Source organism: Pseudophryne corroboree, chromosome 3 (genome assembly GCF_028390025.1).
Source record: "Pseudophryne corroboree isolate aPseCor3 chromosome 3, aPseCor3.hap2, whole genome shotgun sequence".
NCBI classification, from domain to species: Eukaryota; Metazoa; Chordata; class Amphibia; order Anura; family Myobatrachidae; genus Pseudophryne; species Pseudophryne corroboree.
The window spans coordinates 29,469,505-29,483,257 of record NC_086446.1 but is presented as its reverse complement, the minus strand read 5'-3'; the positions used below and the strand labels follow the sequence as shown (position 1 = coordinate 29,483,257).

The window sequence follows — 13,753 nt, the reverse complement described above, 5'->3', positions numbered from 1 at the left end:
TTATCTATATACAGCCTCCCGTGTCCCCTTATCTATATACAGCCTCCCGTGTCCCCTTATCTATATACAGCCTCCCGTGTCCCCTTATCTATATACAGCCTCCCGTGTCCCCTTATCTATATACAGCCTCCCGTGTCCCCCTTGTGTATATACAGCCTCCCGTGTCCCCTTATCTATATGCAGCTTCTTGTGTCCCCCTTGTGTGTATGCAGCCTCTCGTGTCCCCCTTGTGTATATACAGCCTCCCGTGTCCCCCTTGTGTATATACAGCCTCCCGTGTCCCCCTTGTGTATATACAGCCTCCCGTGTCCCCCTTGTGTATATACAGCCTCCCGTGTCCCCCTTGTGTATATACAGCCTCCCGTGTCCCCCTTGTGTATATACAGCCTCCCGTGTCCCCCTTGTGTATATACAGCCTCCCGTGTCCCCCTTGTGTATATACAGCCTCCCGTGTCCCCCTTGTGTATATACAGCCTCCCGTGTCCCCTTATCTATATACAGCCTCCCGTGTCCCCTTATCTGTATACAGCCTCCCGTGTCCCCTTATCTGTATACAGCCTCCCGTGTCCGCCTCTTCTGTATACAGCCACCCGTGTCCTTTTATCTATATACAGCCTCCCGTGTTCCCCTCTTCTATATACAGCCTCCCGTTTCCCCCTCCTCTATTTACAGTCTCCCTCATCTATATACGGCCTCCCGGGTCTCCCTCATCTATATACGGCCTCCCGGGTCTCCCTCATCTATATATGGCCTCCCGGGTCTCCTTCATCTATATACAGCCTCATCTATATACAACCTTCCGTATCCCTCATCTGTTTACAGTCTCCCTCATCTATATACAGCCTTCTGTGTCTCCCCGCATCTACATACATCCTCCCATATCCCCCTCATCTACATACAGCCTCCCGTGTCTCCCTCATCTGTACACGGCCTCCTGTGTCTCCCTCATCTATATACGGCCTCCAGTGACTTCTTCATCTATATTCGGCCTCCCGTGTCTCCCTCATCTACATACAGACTCCCGTGTCTCCCTCATCTACATACAGACTCCCGTGTCTCCCTCATCTACATACAGACTCCCGTGTCTCCCTCATCTACATACAGACTCCCGTGTCTCCCTCATCTACATACAGCCTCCCGTGTCTCCCTCATCTACATACAGACTCCCGTGTCTCCCTCATCTACATACAGACTCCCGTGTCTCCCTCATCTACATACGGCCTCCCGTGTCTCCCTCATCTACATACGGCCTCCCGTGTCTCCCTCATCTACATACGGCTTCCCGTGTCTCCCTCATCTGTATACGGCCTCCCGTGTCTCCCTCATCTATATACGGCCTCCCGTGTCTCCCTCATCTTTATACGGCCTCCCGTGTCTCCCTCATCTATATGCGGCCTCCCGTATCCCTCATCTATTTACAGTCTCCCTCATCTATATACGGCCTCCCGGGTCTCCCTCATCTATATACAGCCTCATCTATATACAGCCTTCCGTGTCCCCCGCATCTACATACATCCTCCCGTATCCCCCTCCTCTACATACAGCCTCCCGTATCCCCCTCATCTACATACAGCCTCCCGTATCCCCCTCATCTACATACAGCTTCCGTGTCTCCCTCATCTACATACAGCCTCCCGTGTCTCCCTCATCTACATACAGCCTCCCGTGTCTCCCTCATCTACATACAGCCTCCCGTGTCTCCCTCATCTACATACAGCCTCCCGTGTCTCCCTCATCTACATACAGCCTCCCGTGTCTCCCTCATCTACATACAGCCTCCCGTGTCTCCCTCATCTACATACAGCCTCCCGTGTCTCCCTCATCTACATACAGCTTCTGTGTCTCCCTCATCTACATACAGCCTCCCGTGTCTCCCTCATCTACATACAGCCTCCCGTGTCTCCCTCATCTACATACAGCCTCCCGTGTCTGCCTCATCTACATACAGCCTCCCGTGTCTGCCTCATCTACATACAGCCTCCCGTGTCTCCCTCATCTACATACAGCCTCCCGTGTCTCCCTCATCTACATACAGCCTCCCGTGTCTCCCGCATCTACATACAGCCTCCCTCATCTACATACAGCCTCCCGTGTCTCCCTCATCTACATACGGCCTCCCGTGTCTCCCTCATCTACATACGGCCTCCCGTGTCTCCCTCATCTACATACGGCCTCCCGTGTCTCCCTCATCTACATGCGGCCTCCCGTGTCTCCCTCATCTACATGCGGCCTCCCGTGTCTCCCTCATCTACATGCGGCCTCCCGTGTCTCCCTCATCTACATGCGGCCTCCCGTGTCTCCCTCATCTACATGCGGCCTCCCGTGTCTCCCTCATCTACATGCGGCCTCCCGTGTCTCCCTCATCTACATGCGGCCTCCCGTGTCTCCCTCATCTACATGCGGCCTCCCGTGTCTCCCTCATCTACATGCGGCCTCCCGTGTCTCCCTCATCTACATGCGGCCTCCCGTGTCTCCCTCATCTACATGCGGCCTCCCGTGTCTCCCTCATCTACATGCGGCCTCCCGTGTCTCCCTCATCTACATGCGGCCTCCCGTGTCTCCCTCATCTACATGCGGCCTCCCGTGTCTCCCTCATCTACATGCGGCCTCCCGTGTCTCCCTCATCTACATGCGGCCTCCCGTGTCTCCCTCATCTACATGCGGCCTCCCGTGTCTCCCTCATCTACATGCGGCCTCCCGTGTCTCCCTCATCTACATGCGGCCTCCCGTGTCTCCCTCATCTACATGCGGCCTCCCGTGTCTCCCTCATCTACATGCGGCCTCCCGTGTCTCCCTCATCTACATGCGGCCTCCCGTGTCTCCCTCATCTACATGCGGCCTCCCGTGTCTCCCTCATCTACATGCGGCCTCCCGTGTCTCCCTCATCTACATGCGGCCTCCCGTGTCTCCCTCATCTACATGCGGCCTCCCGTGTCTCCCTCATCTACATGCGGCCTCCCGTGTCTCCCTCATCTACATGCGGCCTCCCGTGTCTCCCTCATCTACATGCGGCCTCCCGTGTCTCCCTCATCTACATGCGGCCTCCCGTGTCTCCCTCATCTACATGCGGCCTCCCGTGTCTCCCTCATCTACATGCGGCCTCCCGTGTCTCCCTCATCTACATGCGGCCTCCCGTGTCTCCCTCATCTACATGCGGCCTCCCGTGTCTCCCTCATCTACATGCGGCCTCCCGTGTCTCCCTCATCTACATGCGGCCTCCCGTGTCTCCCTCATCTACATGCGGCCTCCCGTGTCTCCCTCATCTACATGCGGCCTCCCGTGTCTCCCTCATCTACATGCGGCCTCCCGTGTCTCCCTCATCTACATGCGGCCTCCCGTGTCTCCCTCATCTACATGCGGCCTCCCGTGTCTCCCTCATCTACATGCGGCCTCCCGTGTCTCCCTCATCTACATGCGGCCTCCCGTGTCTCCCTCATCTACATGCGGCCTCCCGTGTCTCCCTCATCTACATGCGGCCTCCCGTGTCTCCCTCATCTACATGCGGCCTCCCGTGTCTCCCTCATCTACATGCGGCCTCCCGTGTCTCCCTCATCTACATGCGGCCTCCCGTGTCTCCCTCATCTACATGCGGCCTCCCGTGTCTCCCTCATCTACATGCGGCCTCCCGTGTCTCCCTCATCTACATGCGGCCTCCCGTGTCTCCCTCATCTACATGCGGCCTCCCGTGTCTCCCTCATCTACATGCGGCCTCCCGTGTCTCCCTCATCTACATGCGGCCTCCCGTGTCTCCCTCATCTACATGCGGCCTCCCGTGTCTCCCTCATCTACATGCGGCCTCCCGTGTCTCCCTCATCTACATGCGGCCTCCCGTGTCTCCCTCATCTACATGCGGCCTCCCGTGTCTCCCTCATCTACATGCGGCCTCCCGTGTCTCCCTCATCTACATGCGGCCTCCCGGGTCTCCCTCATCTACATGCGGCCTCCCGTGTCTCCCTCATCTACATGCGGCCTCCCGGGTCTCCCTCATCTACATGCGGCCTCCCGTGTCTCCCTCATCTACATGCGGCCTCCCGGGTCTCCCTCATCTACATGCGGCCTCCCGGGTCTCCCTCATCTACATGCGGCCTCCCGGGTCTCCCTCATCTACATGCGGCCTCCCGGGTCTCCCTCATCTACATGCGGCCTCCCGGGTCTCCCTCATCTACATGCGGCCTCCCGGGTCTCCCTCATCTACATGCGGCCTCCCGGGTCTCCCTCATCTACATGCGGCCTCCCGGGTCTCCCTCATCTACATGCGGCCTCCCGGGTCTCCCTCATCTACATGCGGCCTCCCGGGTCTCCCTCATCTACATGCGGCCTCCCGGGTCTCCCTCATCTACATGCGGCCTCCCGGGTCTCCCTCATCTACATGCGGCCTCCCGGGTCTCCCTCATCTACATGCGGCCTCCCGGGTCTCCCTCATCTACATGCGGCCTCCCGGGTCTCCCTCATCTACATGCGGCCTCCCGGGTCTCCCTCATCTACATGCGGCCTCCCGGGTCTCCCTCATCTACATGCGGCCTCCCGGGTCTCCCTCATCTACATGCGGCCTCCCGGGTCTCCCTCATCTACATGCGGCCTCCCGGGTCTCCCTCATCTACATGCGGCCTCCCGGGTCTCCCTCATCTACATGCGGCCTCCCGGGTCTCCCTCATCTACATGCGGCCTCCCGGGTCTCCCTCATCTATATGCGGCCTCCCGGGTCTCCCTCATCTATATACGGCCTCCCGGGTCTCCCTCATCTATATACGGCCTCCCGGGTCTCCCTCATCTATATACGGCCTCCCGGGTCTCCCTCATCTATATACGGCCTTCCGGGTCTCCCTCATCTATATACGGCCTTCCGGGTCTCCCTCATCTATATACGGCCTTCCGTATCCCCCTCATCTATATACGGCCTTCCGTATCCCCCTCATCTATATACAGTCTCCCTCATCTGTATACAGCCTCCCATATCCCCCTCATCTATATACAGCCTCCCGTGTCCTATATACAGCCTCCTGTGTCCCTCACATCTATATACAGCCTTCCGTATCCACCGCATCTATATACAGCCTCCCGTATCCTCTGCATCTATATACAGTGTAACAAAACTGAGGTTTACAGCGCATTCCAGTCACACTTTGACCTACCTGTGGTGCTGTCCGCCATTCACTGGTCCATCCAGCGTCCCGCGCTGTCATTCTCAGCATGCATTTCTCGAACGTCCTAAGTGGATGCTGGGGACTCCGTAAGGACCATGGGGAATAGCGGCTCCGCAGGAGACTGGGCACAAAAGTAAAAGCTTTAGGACTACCTGGTGTGCACTGGCTCCTCCCCCTATGACCCTCCTCCAAGCCTCAGTTAGATTTTTGTGCCCGAACGAGAAGGGTGCACACTAGGTGGCTCTCCTGAGCTGCTTAGTGAAAAGTTTAGTTTTAGGTTTTTTATTTTCAGTGAGACCTGCTGGCAACAGGCTCACTGCACCGAGGGACTAAGGGGAGAAGAAGCGAACTCACCTGCGTGCAGAGTGGATTGGGCTTCTTAGGCTACTGGACATTAGCTCCAGAGGGACGATCACAGGCCCAGCCATGGATGGGTCCCAGAGCCGCGCCGCCGGCCCCCTTACAGAGCCAGAAGACTGAAGAGGTCCGGAAAATCGGCGGCAGAAGACGTCCTGTCTTCAATAAGGTAGCGCACAGCACCGCAGCTGTGCGCCATTGCTCTCAGCACACTTCACACTCCGGTCACTGAGGGTGCAGGGCGCTGGGGGGGGGGGGCGCCCTGAGACGCAATATAAACACCTTAGATGGCTAAAAATACATCACATATAGCTCCTGGGCTATATGGATGCATTTAACCCCTGCCAGAATTCACAGAAAAACGGGAGATAAGGCCGCCGAGAAGGGGGCGGAGCCTATCTCCTCAGCACACTGGCGCAATTTTCCCTCACAGCTCCGTTGGAGGGAAGCTCCCTGGCTCTCCCCTGCAGTCACTACACTACAGAAAGGGTTAAAAAAGAGAGGGGGGCACTAATTAGGCACAGTATTAAAGATACAGCAGCTTTAAGGGGAAAAACACTTATATAAGGTTATCCCTGTATATATATATATAGCGCTCTGGTGTGTGCTGGCAAACTCTCCCTCTGTCTCCCCAAAGGGCTAGTGGGGTCCTGTCCTCTATCAGAGCATTCCCTGTGTGTGTGCTGTGTGTCGGTACGTTTGTGTCGACATGTATGAGGAGAAAAATGATGTGGAGACGGAGCAGATTGCCTGTAATAGTGATGTCACCCCCTAGGGGGTCGACACCTGAGTGGATGAACTGTTGGAAGGAATTACGTGACAGTGTCAGCTCTGTATAAAAGACAGTGGTTGACATGAGACAGCCGGCTACTCAGCTTGTGCCTGTCCAGACGTCTCATAGGCCGTCAGGGGCTCTAAAGCGCCCGTTACCTCAGATGGCAGATATAGACGCCGACACGGATACTGACTCCAGTGTCGACGGTGAAGAGACAAATGTGACTTCCAGTAGGGCCACACGTTACATGATTGAGGCAATGAAAAATGTTTTACACATTTCTGATAATACGAGTACCACCAAAAAGGGGTATTATTTTCGGTGAGGAAAAACTACCTGTAGTTTTCCTGAATCTGAGAAATTAAATGAGGTGTGTGATGATGCGTGGGTTTCCCCCGATAACTACTGATAATTTCTAAAATGTTATTGGCATTATATCCTTTCCCGCCAGAGGTTAGGGTGTGTTGGGAAACATCCCCTAGGGTGGATAAAGCGCTCACACGCTTGTAAGAACAAGGGCTCTACCCTCTCCTGAGATAGCCGCCCTTAAGGATCCTGCTGATAGAAAGCAGGAGGGTATCCTAAAATATATTTACACACATACTGGTGTTATACTGCGACCAGCAATCGCCTCAGCCTGGATGTGCAGTGCTGGGTTGGTGTGGTCGGATTCCCTGACTGAAAATATTGATACCCTAGATAGGGACAGTATATTATTGCCTATAGAACATTTAAAATATGCATTTCTATATATGCGTGATGCACAGCGGAATATTTGCCGACTGGCATCAAGTCTAAGTGCGTTGTCCATTTCTGCCAGTAGAGGGTTATGGACACGACAGTGGTCAGGTGATGCGGATTCCAAACGGCATTTGGAAGTATTGCCTTATTAAAGGGAGGAGTTATTTGGGGTCGGTCTTTCAGACCTGGTGGCCACGGCAACAGCTGGGAAATCCACGTTTGTACCCCAGGTCGCCTCTCAACATAAGAAGACGCCGTATTATCAGGCGCAGTCTTTTCGTGGGCAAGCGGGCAAAAGGTTCCTCAATTCTGCCCCGTGACAGAGGGAGAGGAAAAAGGCTGCAGAAATCAGCCAGTTCTCAGGAACAGAAGCCCTTTCCCGCCTCTGCCAAGCCCTCAGTATGACGCTGGGGCTTTACAAGCAGAATCAGGCACGGTGGGGGCCCGTCTCAATGAATTTCAGCGCGCAGTGGGCTCACTCGCAAGTAGACCCCTGGATCCTTCAAGGGATATCTCAGGGGTACAAATTGGAATTCGAGACGTCTCCCCCTCGCCGTTTCCTAAAGTCGGCCTTACCGATGTCTCCCTCTGACAGGGAGGCAGTTTTGGAAGCCATTCACAAGCTGTATTCCCAGCAGGTGATAATCAAGGTACCCCTCCTGCAACAGGGAACGGGGTATTATTCCACACTGTGGTGGTACCGAAGCCGGACGGCTCGGTGAGACCGATTCTAAATCTAAAATCTTGAACACTTATATACGGAGGTTCAAATTCAAGATTCAGTCACTCAGAGCAGTGATTGCGAACCTGGAAGAAGGGGACTACATGATGTCTCGGGACATCAAGGATGCTTACCTTCATGTCCCAATTTACCTTTCTCACCAAGGGTACCTCAGGTTTGTGGTACAGAACTGTCACTATCAGTTCAGACGCTGCCGTATGGATGGTCCACGGCACCCCGGGTCTTTACCAAGGTAATGGCCGAAATGATGATACTCCTTCGAAGGAAGGGAATTTTAGTTATCCCTTACTTGGACCATTCCCTGATAAGGGTAAGATCCAGGGAACAGTTGGAGGTCGGTGTAGCACTATCTCAGGTAGTGTTGCGGCAGCACGATTGGATTCTCAATATTCCAAAATCGCAGCTGATTCCGACGACTCGTCTTCTGTTCCTAGGGGATGATCCTGGACACAGTCCAGAAAAAGGTGTTTCTCCCGGAGGAGAAAGTCAAGGAGTTATCCGAGCTAGTCGGGAACCTCCTATAACCGAGCCAAGTCTCAGTACATCAATGAAAGGGTTCTGGGAAAAATGGTGGCTTCCTACGAAGCAATCCCATTCGGCAGATTCCACGCAAGAACTTTCCAGTGGGACCTGCTGGACAAATGGTCCGGGTCGCATCTTCAGATGCATCAGCGGATAACCCTGTCACCAAGGACAAGGGTGTCTCTCCTGTGGTGGTTGCAGTGTGCTCATCTTCTAGAGGGCCGTAGATTCGGCATTCAGGACTGGGTCCTGGTGGCCACGGATGCCAGCCTGCGAGGCTGGGGGGGGGCAGTCACACAGGGAAGGAATTTCCAGGGCTTATGGTCAAGCCTGGAGACATCACTTCACATAAATATCCTGAAGCTAAGGGCCATTTACAATGCTCTAAGCTTAGCAAGACCTCTGCTTCAAGGTCAGCCGGGGTTGATCCAGTCGGACAACATCACGGCAGTCACCCACGTAAACAGACAGGGTGGCACAAGAAGCAGGAGGGCAATGGCAGAAGCTGCAAGGATTCTTCGCTGGGCGGAAAATCATGTGATAGCACTGTCAGCAGTATTCATTCCGGGAGTGGACAACTGGGAAGCAGACTTCCTCAGCAGATACGACCTCCACCCGGGAGAGTGGGGACTTCACCCAGAAGTCTTCCACATGATTATAAACCGTTGGGAAAAACTCGACAGGTATTGCGCCAGGTCAAGGGACCCTCAGGCAATAGCTGTAGACGCTCTGGTAACACCATGGGTGTACCAGTCAGTGTATGTGTTCCCTCCTCTGCCATCTCATACCCAAGGTACTGAGAATTATAAGATGGAGAGGAGTAAGCACTGTATTAGTGGCTCCGGATTGGCCAAGAAGGACTTGGTATCCGGAACTTCAAGAGATGCTCACGGAGGATCCGTGGCCTCTACCTCTAAGAAGGGACCTGCTCCAGCAAGGACCCTGTCTGTTCCAAGACTTACCGCGACTACGTTTGACGGCATGGCGGTTGAGCGCCGGATCCTGAAGGAAAAAGGCATTCCGGATGAAGTCATCCCGATCCTGATCAAAGCCAGGAAGGATGTAACTGAAAAACATTATCACCGCATTGGCGAAAATATGTTGCGTGATGCGAGGCCAGTAAGGCCCGACGGAGGAAATTCAAATGGGTCGATTACTACATTTCCTGCAAACAGGAGTGTCTATGGGCCTGAAATTGGGGTCCATTAAGGTTCAAATTTCGGCCCTGTCAATTTTCTTCCAAAAAGAACTAGCTTCAGTCCCTGAAGTTCAGACGTCTGTAAAAGGGGTACTGCATATACAGCCTCCTTTTGTGCCTCCAGTGGCATCTTGGGATCTCAATGTAGTTTTTTGGGTTCCAAAAGTCACATTGGTTTGAACCACTTAAATCTGTGGAGTTAAAATATCTCACATGGAAAGTGGTCATGCTGTTGGCCCTGGCCTGTGCCAGGCGCGCGTCAGAATTGGCGGCTTTATCCTGTAAAAGCCCTTATCTGATTTTCCATTCGGACAGGGCGGAATTGAGGACTCGTCCTCAGTTTCTCCCTAAGGTGGTTTCAGCGTTTCACCTGAACCAACCTATGGTGGTGCCTGCGGCTACTAGGGACTTGGAGGACTCCAAGTTGCTAGACGTTGTCAGGGCCCTGAAAATATATGTTTCCAGGACGGCTGGAGTCAGAAAATCTGACTCGCTGTTATCCTGTATGCACCCAACAAGCTGGGTGATCTGGAGTTCTCTCATTCGGTGCTGCAGAGTCATCCGCACTCTCCCGCCCGTTTGGGAGCTTTGGTATAATCCCCATGGTCCTTACGGAGTCCCCAGCATCCACTTAGGACGTTAGAGAAAATAAGAATTTACTTACCGATAATTCTATTTCTCATAGTCCGTAGTGGATGCTGGGCGCCCATCCCAAGTGCGGATTGTCTGCAATACTTGTACATAGTTATTGTTACAAAAATCGGGTTATTATTGTTGTGAGCCATCTTTTCAGAGGCTCCTCTGTTATCATGCTGTTAACTGGGTTCAGATCACAGGTTGTACGGTGTGATTGGTGTGGCTGGTATGAGTCTTACCCGGGATTCAATATCCTTCCTTATTGTGTACGCTCGTCCGGGCACAGTATCCTAACTGAGGCTTGGAGGAGGGTCATAGGGGGAGGAGCCAGTGCACACCAGGTAGTCCTAAAGCTTTTACTTTTGTGCCCAGTCTCCTGCGGAGCCGCTATTCCCCATGGTCCTTACGGAGTCCCCAGCATCCACTACGGACTATGAGAAATAGAATTATCGGTAAGTAAATTCTTATTTTCAGGATAGTTAGGCTTTGGCTCTTCCCGGCCTGCTAGGCCTCAATCCACTCTGATGCTTAGCCTGGAGTACTGCATGTTACTTCCTGATCAGCTGACTGCAGAGAACTCTCCAATCAGATAGTGTTTCCCTGACATGTGATCCCTTCAGCCTATCACCAAGCAAGGGGTATATATATTCCAGCTCCAAATACTAGGAAACTGTCAGTGTTTTGTTGTCCTCTAGCATGTAGAGAGCTCCAGCAATCTTCTGCTTAACCAACTTCAGCATTTCCTGACTCCTATCTCCAGGATATCTGCAAACCTGTACTGCTGGTTCAATCCCAGCTTCCAGTTCACCGCTGCGCAAGGTAGCTCACCATAGTATCAGGAAAACCTGCCACAACTGTCTATAACATAGCAGTACTCATTGTGCAGAACCACCGCATCACAGCTACTGGGAAACCAGCAGTGCCGACACTACACTGCACAGCATACGGAATCCCCATTGCGCTGCCTCAGCTGCCCAGCATCTGGAAACCCATGTTGCTGACATCCTCAGCTTCGTTTACAAGCATTGCTGACGTCCTTGGCTTTTCCTACAAGCATTGCTGACGTCCTCGGGTTTTCCTACAAGCGTTGCCGACGTCCACGGCTTTTCCTACATGCGTTGCCGACGTCCACGGCTTTTCCTACATGCGTTGCCGACGTCCACAGCTTCATCCGTAGTCATTGCTGATGTCCTCAGCCTTGTCAACAGTTATCACACTGGTTCCAGCCAGTGATCTGTAACTTTCCTGCATCGTTGATCCTCCCAGCATTTGGTCTACTCACCAGTTCTCACGTGACTCTCCATTAGGTGACAATCCAGCTACCCATTGCACTGGTGGCTCCCACCACCAGTGTTCCAGTACCCATAGCTGGTCACCTTTCCTCATAGAGTACACTTCCTGACTGCCACGTCTGGATGAGGGGATCATTCATTAAGCCAGCCCAATTCTGTCCACTGCTCTCAAGACCGAAGCCAGTGTCCAGTACTAGTCCAGGTTCGCAAACAATCTCAGCCGTGTCATACAACCTCCCGCATGGCCCGCATCTGTATGCTGCCTCCCGCATGGCCTGCATCTGTATGCTGCCTCCCGCATGGCCTGCATCTGTATGCTGCCTCCCGCATGGCCTGCATCTGTATGCTGCCTCCCGCATGGCCCGCATCTGTATGCTGCCTCCCGCATGGCCCGCATCTGTATGCTGCCTCCCGCATGGCCCGCATCTGTATGCTGCCTCCCGCATGGCCCGCATCTGTATGCTGCCTCCCGCATGGCCTGCATCTGTATGCTGCCTCCCGCATGGCCCGCATCTGTATGCTGCCTCCCGCATGGCCCGCATCTGTATGCAGCCTTTCGCATGGCCCGCATCTGTATGCAGCCTTTCGCATGGCCCGCATCTGTATGCAGCCTCCCGCATCTGTATGCAGCCTCCCGTATCCCCCCGCATCTGTATGCAGCCTCCCGTATCCCCCTGCATCTGTATGCAGCCTCCTGTGGAGAGGTTTATCAATATTGTGAGTCATAACTTTGTTGTCTGTAATGGTATACAGATGCCAACAGAGCCATTTACTTTTGATACCATTTCCATAGAATTTGGACCTACAAAAGGTTCCATTTCAGAGTTCTGCTGATTTTTAGTAATAACTTTAGCTGAAGTGCGTATAGTAGGGGGTTTGCATATTTGAAGTAATGCAGTTCTGGGCACTAGCAGTATTTTACCTGTTTAGACTTGTGTGTGGAGGGAGGACACCACTGCAGAAGAGCGAGAGCCAGTCCAGATGCAACAGCAGCCTTATTTACTTCATTGATAGGTCTAAAACCTCAACCCAGAATTGGCAGATGTAAGGGCAGTCCCAAAACACATATAGGAGGGTATCTTCCTCTGCACGCTGACACCAGCAGTATTTCCTGAGACCTTCTCTTCTGGTGTAGAGTTGAGAACTTCATCATCACTCTGTGCTTTATATCTATGTTACATGTGTACTATGGCAATAATACAGGGACATGACTGGGGAGGTGAGGGGATCTGGGAGTGTCACAGTGACGTCACTTCTATCTGTAGTAATAATACAGGGACATGACTGGGGAGGTGAGGGGATCTGGGAGTGTCACAGTGACGTCACTTCTATCTATAGTAATAATACAGGGACATGACTGGGGAGGTGAGGGGATCTGGGAGCGTCCTGGTAACATCACTGATATCTATAGTAATAATAGGGGTACATGACTGGGTATGGGGGGGATCTGGGAGCGTCACAGTGACATCACATATCTATATTAATAATACAGGGACATGACTGGGGAGGCAAGGGGATTTCTGAGTATATGTAGTGATAGTTGTTGTCTCCCCCTAATACACAGGGTTACACAATAGTGAAAACATCCAATGATTCTGAGACACCCAGCAGCCATCCCTGTGTGTCAGGAGGACTGAGCAGGACCCAGAAGCCCCATCACGGTGCCTCCACCTCACTCACTGACACATGAGAGGCACAATGACCAGAAGATCCTGGAACTCACCAACAAAATCATTCAGCTGCTGACTGGAGAGGTGACTGCTGGGAATGGGACATTATACAGTAACACCAGGGGACGTGTCCAGGTGATGACTGGAGAGGTGACTGCTGGGAATGGGATATTATACAGTAACACCAGGGGATGTGTCTGGGTGATGACTGGAGAGGTGACTGCTGGGAATGGGACATTATACGGTAACGCCCAAGAACGTGTCTGGGTGATGGCTGGAGAGGTGACTGCTGGGAATGGGGCATTATACAGTAACACCAGGGGACGTGTCTGGGTGATGACTGGAGAGGTGACTGCTGGGAATGGGACATTGTACAGTACCACCAGGGGACATGTCTGGGTGATGACTGGAGAGGTGACTGCTGGGAATGGGACATTGTACAGTAACACCAGGGGACGTGTCTGGGTGATGACTGGAGAGGTGACTGCTGCGAATGGGACATTGTCCAGTAACACCAGGGGACGTGTCTGGGTGATGACTGGAGAGGTGACTGCTGGGAATGGGACATTGTCCAGTAACACCAGGGGACGTGTCTGGGTGATGACTGGTGAGGTGACTGCTGGGAATGGGGCATTATACAGTAACACCAGGGGATGTGTCTGTGTGAGAACTGTAT

The 13,753-nt window shown here is 53.3% G+C and overlaps 1 protein-coding gene across 1 annotated transcript in view; it reads left to right on the top strand.

Moving 5' to 3' along the window:
* LOC135057102 (uncharacterized) overlaps nucleotides 1-13,753 on the top strand; it is a 261,966-nt gene that overhangs the window by 14,318 nt on the left and 233,895 nt on the right. Inside the window, exon 2 of the mRNA XM_063963003.1 lies at nucleotides 12,972-13,161. The gene's annotated coding sequence lies outside the window, so the exon portion shown is untranslated. The remainder of the gene's footprint in view (nucleotides 1-12,971; nucleotides 13,162-13,753) is intronic.